Raw genomic sequence first — 21,367 nt, forward strand, 5'->3', positions numbered from 1 at the left:
CAAACAGCACCCGAGGTCAGGATCGAACCTGGGTCTCTGGCACTGAGGCAGCAGCTCTACCCGCTACAGCACTGTGCCACCTTTGTGCCAATGTGACACCCTTAAATAACATCTCTGTTTTTCTAAAAAGAACGACAATGGCTTATTAGTTTTCAAGCAAGGGAGAGATAAATTGTTGATGTGCCACTTGACATTGAGTCCATTTGATTTTGCACAACACAATTTCTTTATTTCTTGTGCCTGAAATTGGATTTCACCATCTTATGAAGCACAGGAACTAAATCTGGTTCCTCAAATTATTTTAAAACTGGTTCAATATATTTAGCATCAACTGTAGCATGCTTGCCATCACAAGGGAATTAAACTGTGTTGCACAGAGGTGCTGACAAGTGAACCAACCCCCTACTATTTTAGCTGCCATCACTTTACTGAACAAGATACGAAGAACAACAAAGATAGACACACAGAGTGCTGGAGTAACACACAGAGTGCTGGAGTAACTCAGTGGGTCAGGCAGCATCTGTGGGGAACATGGATAGGTGACGTTTCACAGAGTGCTGGAGTAACTCAGTGGGTCAGGCAGCATCTGTGGGGAACATGGATAGGTGACGTTTCACAGAGTGCTGGAGTAACTCAGTGGGTCAGGCAGCACCCCTGGAGAACATGGATAGGTGACGTATTGGGTTGGGACACTTCTTCAGACTGATTATGGCTGGGAGGGGTGGGGGAACTGTTGGCAAGAAATGATCAGGACAGATTATCTCAATCAGGGAGGTTCCCTGACAGGCAGATTATTGGCGAGGGTCAGCGTTGCAACCTGTGGAACTGGTTAAGCGGCTCTTAGTGAAGGGGGGGGGGGGGGCAAAGAGGGGCGACGAGGGGGGGGGGGGGGGGGGGGGGGGGGGGGGGGGGGGGGGGGGGGGGGGGGGGGGGGGGGGGGGGGGGGGGGGGGGGGGGACTGTTTGTAGAAGTTACCTAAAATTTGAGGATTCAACAATCATACTGCTGGAGTGCTGTTTCTCCAATTTGTGCGTGGCATCAGGACAGGACAGGATAGGACAGAAAGGTCAGTGTGGGAATGGGAAGCAGAGTTAAAATGGTTAGCAACCGGGAGATCCAGTAGAGACGAACAACAACCTATATAGGAACACTGGCTACAGAGGCACTGGTGATAGATACATATGGGAGAACCCAAATATATAGAACAAAGCATCAACAGGGTATCGGGGAGAGTGCAGGAATGAGGAAACCGTTTAGTCATGATCATACAGAATTGTGGAACAGGCACAAGGGATTGAATAGCCCACTCTCACTGCTCTTTCCTATTGTCTACAAATGTCATGACATTATTGATTACATGAATCAGCGTTAGACATGGATGAGGTGCTGGAAGATTGGATGGTGGCTAATGTTGTACCTCAGAGCAGCAAGGAAAAGCCTGGGAGCTATAGACAAATGAGCCTAATGTCTGTGGTAGGTAAGTTACTGGAGAGGATGGCTATCAAAAAGTACGGCAAGATCTTGATCAGTTGGGCAAAGGGTCGATGGGAGATGCATGCAGATAAGTGCAAGGTTTTGCGTTTTAGGAAGTTAAACTGGGGCACGACTGGGTGGCTGGGGCCTGGAGAGTGTTACAGAGCAGAGGGATCTAGGATCCTGAAAATGGCCTCACAGATAGATAGATAGAGTGGTCAAGAAGGCAAGGTCAGCATGGACAAGATGACCAAAGGGCATGTTTTCAAGCTGCATGACACTATGTGTAATTAAATGCAATGGCATTATAAACACTGCTTGTTACAACTGACACTTGCACAGAAACCCTCCCTTCTCTATCTTCTAGGTATCTATAGTCACAGACCCATGACTCTGACCTCAGGTGCTGTCTGTGTGGAGTTTGCACATTCTCCCTGTGACCACCTGGGTTACTTCCAGTTGCTCCAATGTCCATCCCACAGACGCACGGGTTTGAAGGTTAATCACACTCTATAAAATGTCCCCTAATGTATAGGGAATCGATGTAAAAGTAGGGTGTGTGAATGGGTGATTGATGGTCAGCGTGGATTCAGTGGGTCAAAGAGCCTGTGTCCACATTGTATCTCTAAACTACACTCAGGAGTTGGGCACTTCTGGCAGTAGGGGTTAGTTGGGTCAGTCTACAATAAGTATTGGAGTTGCCTTGTTCTCAGTAACTGTTGTTTGGGTGTGCAATACAACAGACAGTGTTGCTTTGGACAGAACTGCAGGTGCTGGTTTAAGGTGAAGATAGACACATAATGCTGGAGTAATTCAGCAGGTCAGGCAACTTCTCTGGAGAAAAGAGATGAATTACGTTTAGGTTCGGGACCCTTCTTCAGACTGAGGGACTAACAGTCGGTTGAAGGTTTCCAACCAGAAACGCCACCCATCCTGCCGAACCCGCCAACTTGTGTTGCCAGCTTTCTTTTGAGACAGCGAAACAACAGTCATCATATCAACCAGGCAGCTCCAATTTATTTTGAGAAGGCATAAATCATGAATAAATTTATGAGGTATATATCTCGGAAAATATGAGACGAGGCTGTATGGATCCCAACAGGCCCAATTCTGGCTGAAATGATCATGAAAATTATTTAGTCACATTCATTTTAGATTGTTCAATACTGACATCAAAAATTATTGGGGTGCAATCTAATTTCTAATTAACTACTTCAAAAGCCCTCTTTGCTTTCAAAATATGGTGAGGAGTGGGAGTCAATATGCAACAGAGAGAAAAACTGTAGAAAATGCATCCTGAGTATATCCTAGAGCTAAAATGGCTAAGAAAGTCTGGTGTTGATTATTAGCAGAGGTTCACTGCCAGGAGAACGACCATCCAAATTGGACGAGACTTCCCTCTAGCACAGCTGCATAAATTAATCTCCAGGTCTGAAGAAGGGTCTCGACCCGAAACGTCACCCATCCTTCTCTCCAGAGATGCTGCCTGTCCCACTGAGTTACTCCAGCATTTTGTATCTACCTTTGATTTAAACCAGCATCTGCGGTTCTTTCCTACACAAAATTAATCTCCATCCTATTTTAAAACATTTTTTACTTTAGTGGATTGTTGCTAAAACAGCAGCAGAATAAACTATGCATGGACTTCCTGGAAAACATATAAATTGCCCAATTGGTGCCAGGATTGGAAACTCAAGGAAGTGCAAATGCTGGAATAGTGAACAAAACACTAAGTCCTGGAGGAACCCAGTGGGTCAGGCAGCATCTGTGGAGAGAATGGACAGACAATGTTTTAGGTCAAGACCCTTCATCCACCAGTGAAACTGGGGCTGCTTATTCCTATCATCATTTCAGTTACAACATTTTAATTGTGTTTTTTCTTTATGTAACTTTCAAATATCATTTTGGATTAAGCTTTCAGACAGTGGACAGACAAAACATCATTCTGACTTCTTGGGCAATATTCTGACAGGACTTTTGTCATAATTATTTTTAGGGTTTAATTTGAATTTCATCCATGGGGCTCCACTGTGTCTATCTTTGGTCTTTACAAATACATGCTTAATTTGTACCCAAAATATAACCGTACGTCGTGTAACTACTAATTTGCTATTATCCTCACGGATATCATCTTTGGTCCAGTTAATCTGTACCCAATCCTTCCTTCCTTAACTGGAATTGGCTCACTTTCATGTTCTCATGTTTGATGGTTTATTTCTCATTTTCATTATTATTCAATGCCGATTTAAAAATTCCCCTTCCGTCTCATTTCATCCACCAGAATCAGATCCAATTCCATCCTCAATGAGGATAAACTGAATGAATTGAACTAAAATGTTCATCCCTGTTGACCTTAACTCAATTTTCCCACTTAGATATCAATTATTGTTATAGATCTCTTAAATATTCATATTGATTTCCCTTCTAACTCAATGCTCTACCAGTCTACAGTGAATGTCTCACAACTAATTTATTGGTCAAAACAAATCGGATTCAGCTCTCAGCTCTCCAATATATCATTTCTCTGTAAGAACATCCACCGCAATCACAATGTGAAGATAGGTCTCGTCATGAAATATCTTCTCCAGAGCTACAGCCTGACCTGTTGAGTTACTCCGGCACTTTGTGTCCTTTTGCACCTCAATCATTTACCTTCCAGCCCAACCATATATACTAAGAGTTGAGAACCTAAACTGTTATATTTTATTGGTGTTTCATAGAGAATAATGTCATTTTAGAGCAGACTTGGAGTGGGAGATTGCAACCTTGACGTGGTCCGCCCTGTTTCGACAAATGCAATCAACCTGGTGTGTACAATCTAAGAAGATCAAATAGAACAAGTTGTCCTACAACTTGAGCTGTGCACGACATATGCAAGACAAAGAAGAAGAGCAGACTTTAGTCTTAAAAACGAATTATATGGATTACTATTAAAACACAAAGTACACAAATAACACCAGGGTAAGAACTCAACCAAGAAAAATAAGACCAAAATAGTATCTAAACTACCTAAACACACTTATGCTATAGGAGTGTGTATCGGAAAATAAGTATCGTAAATATTAAAAACGGACTTTAAACTCTTTAAAGTGAATACTATTTGTGTACTTGCAACATTTTAAGAAAGTGATCAACATGTTCATACATGTAAATAATGGAAATCATAAATTCTGGTGAAAAAAACTCAATAAATCACACACCAAAAGTCTTCATTCCCTTAACTAGATATAGTGCATCCCTTGCTCCAACAAATGATGACTGCATTATACAAAACAAAATTGCTCACCAAAACCTCGGAGAAGCTGCTCAGCTAACAAGTTTTAACAGAACATGGTTATCTTGGGAGAATCATGGGAGATGCAGTCCTCATGACAGCTATAGAGTGCACACAAAGAACATTTCTTTGCACACAATGAACAATTCTTCCCAGCTGCTAAAATGCAACTGAACCGTCCTTTAGGCAACATTCCTCTCACCAGCTAGAGAGCGGTCCTGACCTCCCATCTACCACATTGGAGACCTTTAATCAGACTTTATCCTGCATTACACATTGTAACTGTTATCCTGTATCTGTGCACTGTGGACAGCATGATTGTTATCATGTATAGTCTTTTCACTGACCAGATAGCACACAACCAAATGCTTTGCCCTGTACCTCGGATCACGTGACAATAATAAACAAAACTAAACTAAACTGTCTGCAACAGTATTCAGATTATAGTGCCAATTTTGCTGGAGAAATGTTTTGGAGTTTAATGTCCCAATTATTTCAATCGCTTCACTGTGTTTTACTGAATGAGAGTTAATTGGATCCTATTAGCATCTTGCAAAGAGTTCACCAACTACATAGAGATTCATTTCTGGTTGATTTCATCTGGCAAAGCGTTTGAATAACTCAGATGGTCATGCGGCATCTCTGAAGGGAATGGATAATGTTTTGGATATGATGTTAGAATGATGAAAGATCTTGAGGTGAAACTTTACCTATCCACTGTCTCCATATCCATACATGCCTGACCCACTGAGATACTCCAACACTGTGTTTTACTGAGACTCCTGTATAAACATATCAATAGCCACATGAAATCACCCAGAATCAAATCTCTCTGTATGTGCAGCAAGGAACTGTATCTGCTGGCATATACCGAAGATAGACACAAAGTGCTGGAGTAACTCAGCGGGTCAGGCATGGTTGGATATCTCCTTCTAAAGAAGATGCTGTTTAACTCGCTGAATTGCTCCCGCACTCGATGAACCTCTCTGTAATTGATGGACTCTACGTATGATACCAATTGGTGTTTACAATTTTTACATAGAAAATTCTAATTAACTAACACTCAGTAATAACGATGAAGAGTATGAAAGAATTGAAACATTAAACTCCAAAATGGCACAACTGACATAATTGGCACTGTTATATAAAGAAGTCTATTGGATAAGGCTTGAAACATAAGCTCCAAATGCTTATTTCAACATTTATACAAAATCTAGCAGCACTATTCATACAATAGTTTCCCCTCGTGCCTTGGTCAGTATTTATTTCTCACTCATTACAGAATCAAAACTGACTTGACCTGTGGAATTAATTTAGTTTAGTTTAGTTTAGAGGCACAGGTTCTTCGGCCCACCGAGTTCGCACTGACCAGCGATCCCTGAACATTAACACTATCCTACACACACTATTCAATTCAATTCAACTTTAATGTCATTGCACAAATACGTGTATGGGTACAACGAAATGCAGTTTAGCGTCAGTCCGTAGTATAGTGCAATATAGAAATAAAAATACAGAATAAGCAAACAATGTGGACGGAGAGACTGGAGAAATCTATTGGCAGGACTCCGAGTTCAGCAATGTGATGGTATTATTGTAGAAGCTGTTCCTCATCCTACTAGTACGAGACCTGAGGCTCCTGTACCGCCTCCCTGATGGGAGGAGGACAAACAGTCCATGGTTGGGGTGTGAGGGGTCTTTGATGATCTTCCCGGCCCGTCTCAGACACCGTTTTCGGTGGAGGGCATCCATGGCAGGGAGCGGGGCACCGATGATGTGCTGCGCGGTTTTCACCACCCGTTGTAGTGCCTTCCTGTCCGCTACGGTGCAACTGCTGTACCATACCGTGAAGCAGGTGGCCAGGATGCTTTCGATGGTACAGCGGTAAAAGTTGGTCAGGATCCGGGGGGACAGGTGGGCTTTCTTGAGGCTCCTCAGGAAGTAAAGGTGCTGCTGCGCCTTTTTGATCAGCTTGGAGGTGTTGAGGGACCAGGACAGATCCTCCGAGATGTGTACCCCGAGGAATTTACACATAAACCAAGCCAATTAACCTACAAACCTGCACGTCTTTGGAGTGTGGGAGGAAACCGAAGATCCCGGAGAAAACCCACACTGCCACGGGGAGAACGTACAAACTCCGTACAGACAGCACCCATAGTCGGGATCAAATCCGTATCTCTGGTGCTGCAAGCGCTGTAAAGCAGCAACTCTACACCAACACCAACGTGGCCACCCTCTGTTTCATTAAAACTCCGCCACAAAACTTAAGTACAGTTCACTCACTCACCAATATATTGAGGATCAAATCCCTGTTCTCATATTACCCCATGGATTTACAATATATTGGCTAAACTTGTGGCTGGATGGCCAGGTTTGCTTTCTCAATTATCGTACCATGACAGATCACGGGCGCATACGACTGTGGAAGATGACTTGCGTGTAAACTGAGATCACATCGCAATCCCGAATCATGCCTGGGATCGCTGAATTGAGGCGAGATCAGAATTCAGCTTCAGCATCAAATTGACTTTAGGGACTCCAAAGCCAAAACCTGAAAGAACAAATAAACGTAACCTTTTTTAACAATGCTAATCAGACCTGAGAAACATATATTCAATTAGCAATCTCAATATGCACTTGAGTATTTACTTTAGTTAGAACAGACAATAAAACTAATACGTATGCAGTCTGCATTTTTACAAGAATGATCCCAGGGATAAGTAGGTTAACATATGATGAGCATTTGACAGCGCTGGCCTATAGTTTCTGGAGTATAGAAGAATGAGGGGGGACCTCACTGAAACGTATAGAAAAATGAAAGGCTTGGATAGAGTGGATGTGGAGAGGATGCTTCCACTAATGGGGGAGTCTAGGACTAGATGTCATAGCCTCAGAATTAAAATATGTTTTTTTAAGAAGGAGATGATGAGGAATTTCTTTAGTCAGAGGATGGTGAATCTGTGGAATTCTTTGCGGAGGCAAAGTCAGTGGATGTATTTAAGGCAGAGATAGATAGATTCTTGATTAGCAGGGATGTCAGAGGTTATGCGGAGAAGGCATTGGGGGTTAGGAGGAAGAGATAGATCAGCCATGATTGAATGGCAGAATAGATGTGATGGGCCGAATGGCCTTTCAATCCTATCTCTTTTGATCTTATGATTAAAGACATTAACAGTTTGTAGGATCATTTAAAAAAAATCATGATGACTGGTTAATTTAAATTTACAAGAACCCAATAGACATCATGATTCAGAAAATGGTAATGAATAGTGAAGCAGAATCAAAGGACCCACTAACTCCAACGGCTCCATTTTCTTATGTTCTCTTGGCTAATTTGCTGTATCACATGGCATTTCTGTGTCTGCATCATTCATTTATACAGAATTAGATATCTATCTGAAAGTCACGATAATCAAAAGCCTATAAATTTTCTATCCTCTAACGCTAACCTAAACTTTTAAAAATAGACATCAAATCTAGTAATGATGAAATTTACTTAGTCCAATTCAATTTAGCATTACATAATGATAAACACGCAATGCATTCTGACAATGATGAACTAATTTGAACTTTATGAACTTTATGAACTTTATGAACATTCTGGATTTCAATCCCAGGCAGAAAGAGCTCCCATTTCTTGCATCCTCGTGCTCTGTCGATAGAGACAATCTTTATTCAAACACATTTCCCCCACCCACCAAAGGGCAAAATCCACCAAGCTGATCTGGCGATAACCTCAGCCGAGTTTAAGCGAACACAGCTGTGCTTGACCGTCGAGTGTTAAAACATTATTGATTACGATCAGCAGTGTGGCTGGGATGCAGGAAATGATTGGAGATACTGATCGATGGGGACGCTGATGTGGTGTGGGGGGGGTGGTGTGGGGGGGGGGGGGGGGGGGGGGGGGGGGGGGGGGGGGGGGGGAGGGGGGGGGGGGGGGGGGGGGGGGGGAGTGAGGGGGGGGGTGTGTGGGTGGGGGGGGGTGGTGGGGGGGGGGGGGGGGTGGGGGGGGGGGGGGGGGGGGGGGGGGGGGGGGGGGTGGGGGGGGGGGGGGGGGGGGGGGGGGGGGGGGGGGGGGGGGGGGGGGGGGTGGGGGGGGGGGGGGGGAGGGGGGGGGGGGGGGGGGGGGGGGGGGGGGGGGGGGGGGGGGGGGGGGGGGGGGGGGGGGGGGGGGGGGGGGTGTGGGGGGGGGGGGTGGTGGGGGGGGGGGGGGGGTGGGTGGGGGGGGGGGTGGGGGGGGGGGGGGGGGGGGGGGGTGGGGGGGGGGGGGGGGGGGGGGGGGGGGGGGGGGGGGGGTGGGGGGGGGTGTGTGGGGGGGTGGGGGGGGGGGGTGGTGGGGGGGGGTGGGGGGGGTGGGGGGGGGGGGTGGGGTGGGGGGGGGGGTGTGGGGGGGGGGGTGGTGGTGGGGGGGGGGTGGCGGGGGTGGTGGGGGGGTGGGTGTGTGTGGGGGGGGGTGGTGTGTGGGGGGGGGGTGGGGGGGTGTGTGGGGGGGGGTGGGTGGTGTGGGGGGTGGTGGTGTGGGGGGGGGTGTGGGGGTGGTGTGTGGGGGGGGTTGGTGGGGGGTGGGGGGTGTGTGGTGTGGGGGGGTTGGGGTGGGGGGGGGGGGGGGGGGGGGGGGGGGTGGGGAGGGGGGGGTGGGGGGGGGGGGGGGTGGGTGGGGGGTGGGGGGGTGGGGGGTGGGGGGGGGTGGTGGTGTGGGGGGGGGTGTGTGTGGGGGGGTGGGTGGGGGGGTGGGTGGGTGGGGGGTGTGTGTGTGTGGGGGGGGGTGGTGGGGGGGGGGTGGGGGGGGGTGGTGTGTGGGGGGGGGGTGGTGTGGGGGGGTGGTGGGGGGGGGGGGGGGTGTGTGTGGGGGGGGGTGGTGTGGGGGGGTGGTGGTGGGGGGGGGGGTGTGGGGGGGGGGGGGGGTGTGGGGGGGTGGGGGTGTGGGGGGGGGGGGGTGGGGGGGGGGGGGTGGGGGGGGGGGGGGGGGGGGGGGGGGGGGGGGGGGGGGGGGGGGGGGGTGGGGGGGGGGGGGGTGGGGGGGGGGGGGGGGGGGGGGGGGGGGGGGGGGTGTGGGGGGGGTGGGGGGGGGGGGGGGGGGGGGGGGGGGGGGGGGGGGGGGGGGGGGGGGGGGGGGTGGGGGGGGGGGGGGGGGGGGGGGGGGGGGGGGAGGTGGGGGGGGGGGGGGGAGGGCGTGGTGGGGGAAGGGTGGTGAGGGGGGTAGGGGGGGGGGGGGGGGGGAACCGCTTTTGTCGCCTCCTCCACGGAGAGATGACTTTTTCCATGTCTCCTCCCTTGCTGCCCAACACTAAGGATTGGAGCGGCCTTTCCCGGAGACAGTCCGGAGCTTCAGCAGCGGGCGCAGTGCGGACATTTTCATCACGGAACGGGCGAGCCTTCGCTGAGGGTCGCCAGAAGGGAGTGATCCGATCGCTGGCCCACGGCAGCCTGAAGTCGGTCTGTGGAGCTTCCAGCTGACACAGTGTCCAGAGCCTGGGATCCCTCGCCAGGGCTGGCAAATTCATTTCATTGCACTTTATTGTGTATGTGACAAATAAACCTGACTATTGACGCAGCCTGAAGGGTTTATTTACCTGCATGTAATATTATAAAACACACTGCAAACCAAAGCAATTTTGTTAGTTCCGATCTGTGTAGAGACTGAAATAAGTTGACAGAAAACCCCCCAATAGGAAAGTTGGTTGGTGCCTTGTACTGTCACCATGGTAACCACAACCATAACTGAAAGTTGCCTTTCAGGGCCCATTAAATCTTGCTCCTCTCACCTTATACCTTTGTGCTCCGGTTCTTGATTCCCCCACCCTACTTAAAACTCTGTGCATTCACCCTATCTATTCCACTTCATGATCTTATACATCTCTATATCATCACCCTCTCGGCATTCTGCACTCCATAATGAATAAAGTTGTTGTCTGCCTAACCTTTACCAAAACCTCAGGCCCTCAAGTCCTGGCAACATTCGTGTAAATCTTCCCTGCTCAATTACATTGTTCCTATAGCAGGGTGACCATAACTAAACACTACTCCAAATGCTGCCTCACCAATGCATTTTACAAATAAAATATAACGTCAACATTTAGTAGGTACACAAAAATGCTGGAGAGACTCAGCGGGTGCAGCAGCATCTATGGAGCGAAGGAAATAGGCGACGTTTCGGGCCGAAACCCTTCTTCAGACTGATGCACTTTGTCAACATTTAGTACCCTGACTGATGAAGGTTAATGCAACAAAAGCCTTTGTTGGCACTCCCTACCTGTGGTGCCAATATCAGGGAATTGCATACCTGTACTAGTACATCTCCCCCTGCTCTACAATACACCCCTGGGCCCTACCATTCACTGTGATGGTCCTACCATGATTAGTCGGAAGGTTTGATGGAGAGCACGCTTGTCTGATTTCAAATAGCAGTGGAGGTATTATTGTAGAAACAAGGAACTGTAGATGCTGGTTAATACACAAAGGCCACAAAGTGTTGGAGTAACTCAGTGTGTAAGAAGGAACCGTAGATGCTGGTAAACAGTGAAGATAGACAGTAAATGCTGGAGTAACACAGCGGGACAGGCAGCATCTCCGGAGAGAAATGTCACCCATTCCTTCTCTCCAAAGATGCTGCCTGTCCCGCTGAATTACTGCGGAGTATCTCAGTAGATCAGGCAGCATCTCTAGAGAATATGGATTGGATTTGGTTTTGGATCTTGGCCACTCTGCCCATCTGTCCAAGCTTAATCAAACATTGAGAAAAGTTCACTACCCGCCCACACAAGCATCCCATTCCTAATCTGCGCTATTTTTGCCCGAAGAATCATATATTTAAATGGTTGTAGAAATTGACATCTTGCCAGATGATGACATTAATTGTTGCGTTACTCCATTGTTCTGGAACTTTGCAATCTTTAGATTTTAGAGATACAGCGTGGAAACACCGAGTCAGTGGCAATCAGCGATTACCTAGCACATTAGAACTATCCTACATACGAGGAACAATTTTCAGAAGCCAATTATCCTACAAACCTGTACGTCTTTGGAATGTGCAAAGAAACTGGAGCACCCGGAGAAAACCCACGCCATCACGGTGAGAAGCTACAAACTCCATACAGACAGCACCTGCAGTCAGGATTGAACCTGGGTCTCCGGTGTTGTAATGCAGCAACACTACTACTTTGCCACTGTGCCGCACAATTCCTTTCTAATGACGGCCTCCGTGTGATGAGAGGTGTCTGCATTCGCCATAGAGCACATGACCTGTCCCTTGGTCATTATCTCATTATTCCCCTGGGTAAAGATTGTTCCACACTCCCTCGCACCCACCACTGCCTGTCCTTCCTCCACTACTGTTAGAATGTGCCATACTGTGACATTACTGCAATGGCTGATGTGCCATAAGAGCTGATACCCTCCCAGAGTTGTAGATGATACATGTACACACAGATAGTGTAGAATAGTTCTGCAGGTGGTGGGGTACACTGGGTGGCAGTGGCAGTGGCAGTGGCTGCCTCAACATTCTGTCTGTCCTTTCTTCTTTTTGTTATTTTTAGCACGTGTTAAAAAGTATGTTATACTGTTCTTTGCTTTGTTTTATGTGGGAGTTGGGGGAAACTTTTTTTCAATCTCTTATCTCAACGGAGATATGATTTTGTTCCATATCATATCTCCGTTCCCACTGAGACCTCACATCGCGGAGTTTGCGCTCCCTTTGCCGGGGATCGAACCTCTAACCGCGGGGCCTGTGGACTTTAACATCGTGAGGCCCGCGGTCTCTGGGCCGACTCGAGGTTCCATGCCGCGGAGAGAGTTTCAACGCTCCCGATGCTGGAATCTAGATCACCCCATCCTTGAATCGTCGGCTGCAGGGGCTTTGACTGCCCCGACTGCTGGACATTGAACTTTATTGCCTTCCATCACAGTGAGGAATGTGGAATCCACTGCGATGGATGTGTGTGTGTTAACTCCATAGCTAGAAGATGTATAAATATTGACAGTTCAAGTCGACTGTCATAGAACCATAGAAAATAGGTGCAGGAGGAGGCCATTCGGCCCTTCGAGCCAGCACCGCCATTCATTGCGATCATGGCTGATCGTCCCCAATCAACAACCAGTGCCTGCCTTCTCCCCATATCCCTTGACTCCACTTGCCCCTAGAGCTCTATCTAACTCTCTCTTAAATCCATCCAGTGAATTGGCCTCCACTGCCCTCTGTGGCAGGGAATTCCACAAATTCACAACTCTCTGGGTGAAAAAGTATTTTGTGTGTTTTTTTGTTGTTGTCCCATTAGCATAGGAACAAATGTGCAGAGAAAACCCAGAAAGATGCCTCAAATATCACTGAGTCCAACATTCATAGTTTCAACAGACAATTAGTATGCAATCTTGGCAAATCAAGCCATGCCCCCCCCCCCCCCCTCCCCCTCCCCTACATTAACAATCCTAGCTCTCACCATAGTGTACTCACTCCCTCCCATCCCATGTTTAAGGAGGCAATAGCTGACATTAACCAGTGCAGTCATGCTTTAACTAGCGGTGTCCAATAAGCCCTATTCTCACTGCCTGGCAGCTGGACATTGACATTAGAAATGCTCAATTATCAGTGAACTGCCTGCATTGAAATCAATAGGTACAGAGGCCACACGCAAAGTGGAGATTGTATTCTGCCAGGGTAGTTTACAACCCAACAATATGAACACTGAACTCTACAATTTTACGTAACTAACCAACAAGCCTACATTCCACCTACCGCTTCTGCCCCCCCCCCCCCCCCCCCCCCCCCCCATCTTCTCCCCCTTCTCTTCCCTGTACCCCACCTGCATGTGCACCCCCTTCCCCCTGGACTCACATTTGATGCCTCTTTTCTACTGACCTCACAGCCTTTTGTCTCCTTTTTACCTCTGACCTTTGTCGACCCATCTGCCATTCAACCCACCCGACCTGAATCTACCTATTGTCTGGCTTGGTCCTGCCCCTATCTCTCTTCCAACTTTTGTCCCCCAACTACAATCAGTCTGAAGAGTCCGGACATGAAACGTCCCACAGAGGAGGACATTTGTGTATTAATCAGCATCTACAGTTCCTTGTGTCAGCTCACTCTAGTCATTATCTTCAGATTTAATCTGCTTCATGTCTAATGCTATAGGGTGATTTCACTAAAGGTCACTGGAGCGTAGATCCGCACCCACGTGACCAAAATTCTCAAGTGGAGGACACTCGAGGGTTCGGTACATGTTAGTGGATGGGAAAAAACGCATTTTCCCACCCGTTAAAAACATAGAAAACGGCGAGGTTGTGAGCTGCAATTTACTGTGCCAGTCGGGGTGACCGTGAGGCACAGCTACCTAGATTTACAGGAAAAAAAAAGATAGCAAGTAAGGTAAATTCAAGAGGGAACTGAAGGTGCCAAATCAGCGGAAATGAACAGCCGACATTTGCCGTGGATATTTACAGGTCCAAAATATCGGGAATTATCGCGTTTGCTCGCTGAATTTCATCAAAAGTAAGGCATTATTAACTTACTTTTGATAAATTCAGCGAGCAAACACGATAATTCCCGATATTTTGGACCTGTAAATATCCACGGCAAATGTCGGCTGTTCATTTCCGCCGGTTTGGCACTTTCAGTTCCCTCTTGAATTTACCTTACTTGCTATCTTTTTTTCCCCCTGTAAATCTAGGTAGCTGTGCCTCACGGTCACCCCGACTGGCACAGTAAATTGCAGCTCACAACCTCGCCGTTTTCTATGTTTTTAACGGGTGGGAAAATGCGTTTTTTCCCATCCACTAACATGTACCGAACCCTCGAGTGTCCTCCACTTGAGAATTTTGGTCACGTGGGTGCGGATCTACGCTCCAGTGACCTTTAGTGAAATCATCCTATATTTTAGCATTCTGTGTTGAAAGTAGCTGGATAAAATGTTTCACAAATGATGGCTTTGAATCTGTATGGGGCAGTCTCAAATTTGAATTTGAGACTGCCCCATACTTTTTGTATTTCAAAAGAGTGTGTGTGGCTTCATCCAGGATTGCATTCTTTGAACATTAGAGGCTAAATCATTGTAATTCTTTTAATTACATCCACAACATGAGTAATGAAACAAAATGCAGAGGAAATGGATTGCATGAAACACCCTGTACAAGAGATTCTCATGTTTCAACAGCTCTATGGGCTGTGTATTGGGGGAGTAGAGGGAAAATAGGTAAGAAGATGACAGTTTGACTAAACATAAATTGGCAGAAGGAAATAGCCCTTTCATCACCAAACACAGCACTGAAGGACTCGAGTTAATTGCAGCAAATGATGGAATCTTAATCAGACTAGTGAAAGCCATCGTCAGCAGAGCCTAAATCTGCAATGCAGACAAAGCACTCTAGTCATCCTGCCTCTCTGTTGCATTGCAATGTAGAAGCCCATGTTTACTCTGAGGAAGCTTGCTACATTCCCACAGGAAGATGTAACAATGAAAGTAAGTTGGTGGGAAAACAGTAGAAGCACGAACACTGTCTACACAACCCAATTACAAACCTGGTCATTTGACTCCTTTTACCACATTACACAGATTTACAAGGTAGCAACTCGTGAACTTCGGCAATGTAGAAACTTGCATGGATATTAAATAATTTAGCAACAATTTTTCAGGAGATCTAAAGGCGATCTCCAACATGTTTAATCTCCAACATGTAGATTTTGGTTGTTTATGAGAAAGATTTTTTCATAAATTAAAGGAAATTACAATCAAAGAGCCTTACATAAATTAAGCCAGAGAATGTAGACAAAAGTGCTGGAGAAACTCAGCGGGTGCAGCAGCATCTATGGAGCGTAGGAAATAGGCAACGTTTTGGGCCAAAACTCTTCTTAAGCCAGATAACATTTGTACAATGAGAACTGAACTTAATAGTTATGAATGACAAACTTCCTAAGTAATTGCTGAAGGATATTAAATAAAATACATCCATTTATTGTGATTCACCTGCAGAACTGACCATATAGTGGTCAAGATAGGAAAAGCTGTAAAATCAAAGAGCAAACTTAGATATTGTGAATGTTGGCCATGAACAAAGTCGATATTTGAAGACTGCTTCAAGGTTGGATACCAAACTGTGGATAACAAATGGGCTCTGTGACCGTTTCCATTCTGGAAAATCTTTAAAAAATCCTGGAGCACTTTGTTACGAGTGCCCATGCTCCATGATGCAGACTGTAGGTTTTACAGCCTGGTTTATTCTACAACAACCGTGGATCTCCTCCCGTCACCTGCCCAATCATGGTTTTATTTGGGGCTTTTATTGCATGGTATCATTTTGGATTTAGCTGGACCATACATCTTCTCTCTATTCGTGCCTGATGTCATATCACTAGGCTGACAGTGGTGCAGTGGTAGAGACCTGGGTTCGATCCTGACTACAGGATCATTTCTGTACAGTGTTTGTACATTTTCCCTGTGACGTTCTCCAGTTTCCATGCACACTCCAAAGACGTGCAGACATCACCATCTGCATTGAGTAGTTAGTGCTGTCCAGAACCTTAACTGAAACAGCCATATGGATCCTACATTGTGAGAATCAGATCAGATATAGGGTATTCTGCAGTAAAGGATTCAACTTATGACTCACTGAATAATTTTTTCTCATGTAAGCCGACATGTCAGAGAAGCTATTAAATACTCTCCATTTACAAGGTTGAGTGCAACTGTAAAAATAAGCCAAGTCGACAAGAACGGAGACAATCAACAAGAACAAAGCAGGAAACTAGATCAAAAATGTATTACTTCAATATTTAAACCATTCTCTGCCAGTGTGTGGTATATCACATCTACAAGATGCCCTCCAGCAACTTGCCAAGACTTCTACATCTTTATGTTAAAGTAAGGTGCAACAGGAATTTGGTGACACCACCATCCACCAAAACCCCGACAAATTGCGTACTATTCTAACATGGAGTTAAAATGCTGGAGCTCCCTACCTAGTAATATTGTGGGAGCACATTCACTCTGTGCTATGCAATAGAACTGGACGACCAGGGGATAGGAAATAACCGTTGGCTTTCCCACCCTCCATAAATCAGCCCATAAAAGAATTATTTGCTAACCTTGTCCACTCAATGCAGATCAGTGAAGTTCTTGCAAAGCTGCATCGATAGTCACAAGCCCCAGATCTTGTCACTGTTCTCAACAACTCTCTGTGCCAGCTGCCATTCAAGTATACGCCCAGATGGCTTCTGGCACTTGGAGATAAAGTATATCTTATATACTTTGAATTCTTCCTCCTCCAAAGCATGTTGGGAAGGCATTAATTACATAATTTAAATTAATGACAGTGCTGCCGGTCCACAAATGCTGTACAGTCTTTGCATGTCAATGTCCACCTGATATCCTAACATTCTAACATCTTAAAGCCTACTTTTCCTCATTACATTAGAGATTAGACTTTATTAATCACCTTATTCTGGGGAAAATGAATCATGGAAATGTTTCCCTAATCAGGTTAACCCAGTGTGATTGTGAACTCCTGCTCCAGTAACATTGTATTTCTCCTTTAAAGGCAGCAAATGAAGTTTAAAGCAATGCAGACTAGCTTTAAATGGTGCTATTCACAAATGCCATCTCCTGCTGCTGTGCCAGGACAATCACTGACTTTCAGCAAGACACTAACCATTGTAAAGGCAGTGCAACATTAGTGGACGGCTGGAGTGTAATCAATGCTAGATTAAATTAACATACCTCCCAATCTTGGTTTTAAGGCCACCAAATTTAGCTGGGAAGTTTTTAAATAACACAGCATTGATTAAAAAGACGAGCACAGAAATAAACCACTGATGAAACCTTCATTTTCACAGACATATCCAGAGGTCCTCTTGCAACAATATTCCAGCCTTCATCTCGCTAGGTTTTGCAGCTAATATTCACAGTTCTGAGTTCCCACCGTTGATGGTGCATTCCTATCGTTTGTGGAACTATAATGGATTGCAAACTTGCACAGCCTGGAGACAAACATCAAGTTCAACATGAAAAAAAAAACAGCTTTAGTTCTTTATACACCAGTTCTGGTAAACTGCATACTTTTATATTTCATTTTGAAAAACAAAACAACGGAAAACCATTTGCAATTCATTCGATTTCTGTAGCGTAGAAACGTTTAATTCCCCGCATAAAGGAAGGCACGAACAAAGCCACCGCTCAAATGATGCATTTCTCAGCTATTTTCACGAGCAGCAACTAAACGGTAGGAAATGTATATGCAAGACAACGCCGTCTACAGATACCAAAAAAAGAGTTCCAATGAATGTAGGAACTGGACTAAGAGTTAAATAAGGCCAAGGTTTTTAAAATAAAAATGTAAATAGTATCAGAGAAAAGAACTGATTAGATACCACATTGCTGTGAAATTTGAATCAAATAATATTTTAGCCCGTCAACTCTGCTCAGTGATTTTAAAAGAATAGTTCGTGCCCAGACCCTTGGAATTGGCAAGTTTATACTGGAACTTTTCACAGTCTGAGTAAGAACATCTTGGCAATTGAACAATAGAAGAAAATGGTCGAACATTTGGAGTACTTACTTGAGAAACTGTTTCCCCATGTATTTGTGAAGGTTGTTAGTAAAGTAGTGTCTACTCACTATCATTCTGCAAGCGACAAAACAAATGCAGAATTACTGTATTCAACTCAAAACCACTGAACTTCACACACACTGCAATCAGGTCACAGCTTGTCTCGTGTTTTGACATCAGAATACAGCAACAAAGGGACGGGAGGGGAGCTGGGTGGGGGGGGGGGGGGGGCTCAATGGAAAATTATCTGTTTCTCGTATCACCATTCCTTACAAAAACTGAGGCGGGTGGGTGGCAAAATAAAAAGTAACTACAACTATAGTTCACTTTGCCTTCGATCAGAAAGTTCCCCTTGATAGATTGTTGTTGTCAAAGATGAAAGTCACAAGCTTTTAAAGTTGTGATGGCTTATGAATGAAAAGAGTCAGGATTTAAATACGCACTTCTCAGATTCAGATTCAATTTTAATTGTCATTGTCAGTGTACAGTACAGAGACAACAAAATGCATTTAGCATCTCCCTGGAAGAGCGACATAGCAAATGATTTGAATAAATAATAATAAGTGTCGGGGGGGGGAGGGGGGTGGTGATTGGCAGTCACCGAGGTACGTTGTTGAGTAGAGTGACAGCCGCCAGAAAGAAGCTGTTCCTCGACCTGCTGGTTCGGCAACGTTCTTTCCCCCCCCCCCCCCCCCCCAACTTCTTTGCCCTTGTCACACACTGATGATCTCTCTACAACCTCCTACATTCCTCTCACTTTCTGGCCTTCTACCTTCTCTCGTCTCTTTCATTTCTGACCGACATTGCAACATTTGGCATCTCCCTCACTCCCTCTGAACGCACAGCCCTCCCACTCACTCTCCACCAATCTCAACCTTGCATCAAACCTGCCTGCAGTCAAAGGTGGTGCATTGGGGTCCAGCAAACTGACCACTACCTTTCTGAGGCCAAGCACCAGCTCTCGGACACCTGCACACGCCCACCTCTTGCCTACGATCTGACCAATGAACACCAGGACACTGACTCCTAAACCATCATAGATCTTATACTTTTGGCAACATCCCATCCACAGCCTCAAAACCATTAGTTCTCCAACCCCACACTGCCCTTTACTACATCCTACCCAAACAGGACTGCCTGGCTCTCCCTGCTCCTGCCCCACCTAATATATCTCTCTCATACCTTGATCTGTCTTGTCCCTCCTTCCCATCTACATCCGGGATGTAACACACTCTTCTGCACTTAAATAGCTTCCAATACCTTGTCCTCCACTGTCTCATCTATGCCATGGATGTCCAGTCCCTTCACCCTTCCATTCCCCTTCAGACATCAAAGCCCTTGGTTTTTACCTAGAACAGAGACCAAAGCATTTTCCTCTACTAACACATATAGGGAGGATCTGCAGATGTTGGTGTATACCAAAGATGAACACAAAAAGCTGGAGTAACTCAGCAAGTCAGGCAACATGTCTGGAGAAAATGAATATGTGCCATTTTGAGTCAGATGGACATTACAAACACTCTCCTTTGTCTACGGAGACCATAGGGAGATTATCAGTGTGTGACAAGGACACGTTGTCCTCAACCTCTACAACTTTTGTTTTGATACCTCTCACTTTCTTCAAATCTAAGATACAGCCATGGGCACTCACATAGACCCCAGCTATACTCTGGCTGTTCCACCCAAACCTTGACCCCAGTCCCCAATACTTTCCCTGCAACATTAACAATTGCTTTGGCATTGCTTCCTGGACCTGTATGGAAATAGTCAATTTCATCAACTTCACTAACTTCCACCCTGCCCTCAAATTCACTTGGACCATCTCTTACACATCTCTGACCTTTCTTGATTTATTTGTCTCCATGTCCACTACCTTGCATTACAGCTTTTCCAACCCAGCTTCTTGCAAGGAACCATCCCTTTCTTGTAGTTTCTCAATCTTTGCTGCAAGTGCAGAATCTTGCAGAATAGAAACATAGAAAATAGGTACAGGAGTAGGCCATTCGGCCCTTCTAGCATGCACCGCCATTCAATATGATCATGGCTAATCATCCAACTCAGTATCCCGTACCTGCCTTCTCTCCATACCCCCTGATCCCTTTAGCCACAAGGGCCATATCTTAGCTCCCGCTTAAATATAGCCAATGAACTGGCCTCAACTACCTTCTGTGGCAGAGAATTCCACAGATTCACCACTCTCTGTGTGAAAAATGTTTTTTCTCATCTCGGTCCTAAAAGATTTCCCCCTTATCCTTAAAACTGTGACCCCTTGTCCTGGACTTCCCCAAACATCGGGAACAATCTTCCTGCATCTAGCCTGTCCAACCCCTTAAGAATTTTGTAAGTTTCTATAAGATCCCCCCTCAATCTTCTAAACTCTAGCAAGTAATAACGAAAGGCATAGATAGAGTGGATGTGGAAAGAATGTTTCCACTAGTGGGAGAGTCTAGGACCAAAGGTCACAGCGTCAGAATTAAAGGGTGCTCTTTTAATAAGGAGGTGAGGTTGAACTTCTTTAGTCAGAGGGTAGTTAATCTGTGGAATTTATTGCCGCAGAGGGCTGTGGAGGCCATCAGGGGATATTTTCAAGGCAGAGGTGGATAAATTCTTGATTAGAATGGTTGTCAAGGGTTATGGGGAGAAGGCAGGAAAAAGGGATTAGGAGGCAGAAATCAGCCATGGTTGAATGGTGGAGTAGACTCGATGGGCCGAATGGCCTAATTCTACTCCTATAACTTGTGAACTTGAACGTGCTGCAAGGTGGGGTTTTCCACTCCAGGACATCTTCATGAAACATAGGTTTTTTCCCCCTCAACCCATCAGGTCTGCTCCGCCAATCTATCATGTCTGATCTATTCCCTACCCCCCCCCGATCCCATTCTCCTGCCTTTGGCCCATTGAGTCCACACCGACCAGGAATCCACTTAGTTATCTAGGGTCATATTGTCCAATCTAGTAATGTCCCCACATATATTTAACCACTCTAGGGGAAAGGAGAACAGGGCAGACGTTAAATCCATTTCATTTGCAATATCCAAAATGGCAACACATCTGGTAACAGTTTGATAATTTATAAAGCCATTCTGA

The 21,367-nt window shown here is 46.0% G+C and overlaps 1 protein-coding gene across 6 annotated transcripts in view; it reads right to left on the minus strand.

The window, feature by feature from the left end:
* The window catches only part of LOC129703771 (beta-galactoside alpha-2,6-sialyltransferase 1-like), a 58,768-nt gene extending 40,290 nt beyond the window's left edge, over positions 1-18,478 (minus strand). For 2 of the 6 annotated variants that reach the window (XM_055646480.1, XM_055646475.1), the window contains exons 1-3: positions 18,290-18,478; positions 16,821-17,711; positions 7,035-7,298 (exon numbers count right to left, since the gene is read on the minus strand). The gene's annotated coding sequence lies outside the window, so the exon portion shown is untranslated. The remainder of the gene's footprint in view (positions 1-7,034; positions 7,299-16,820; positions 17,712-18,289) is intronic. The other 4 variants (XM_055646478.1, XM_055646479.1, XM_055646477.1 and 1 more) reach the window with 4 other exon arrangements.
* Between the last annotated feature and the right edge of the window lie 2,889 nt (positions 18,479-21,367).

Source organism: Leucoraja erinacea, chromosome 14, assembly GCF_028641065.1.
Source record: "Leucoraja erinacea ecotype New England chromosome 14, Leri_hhj_1, whole genome shotgun sequence".
Taxonomy (NCBI): Eukaryota; Metazoa; Chordata; class Chondrichthyes; order Rajiformes; family Rajidae; genus Leucoraja; species Leucoraja erinaceus.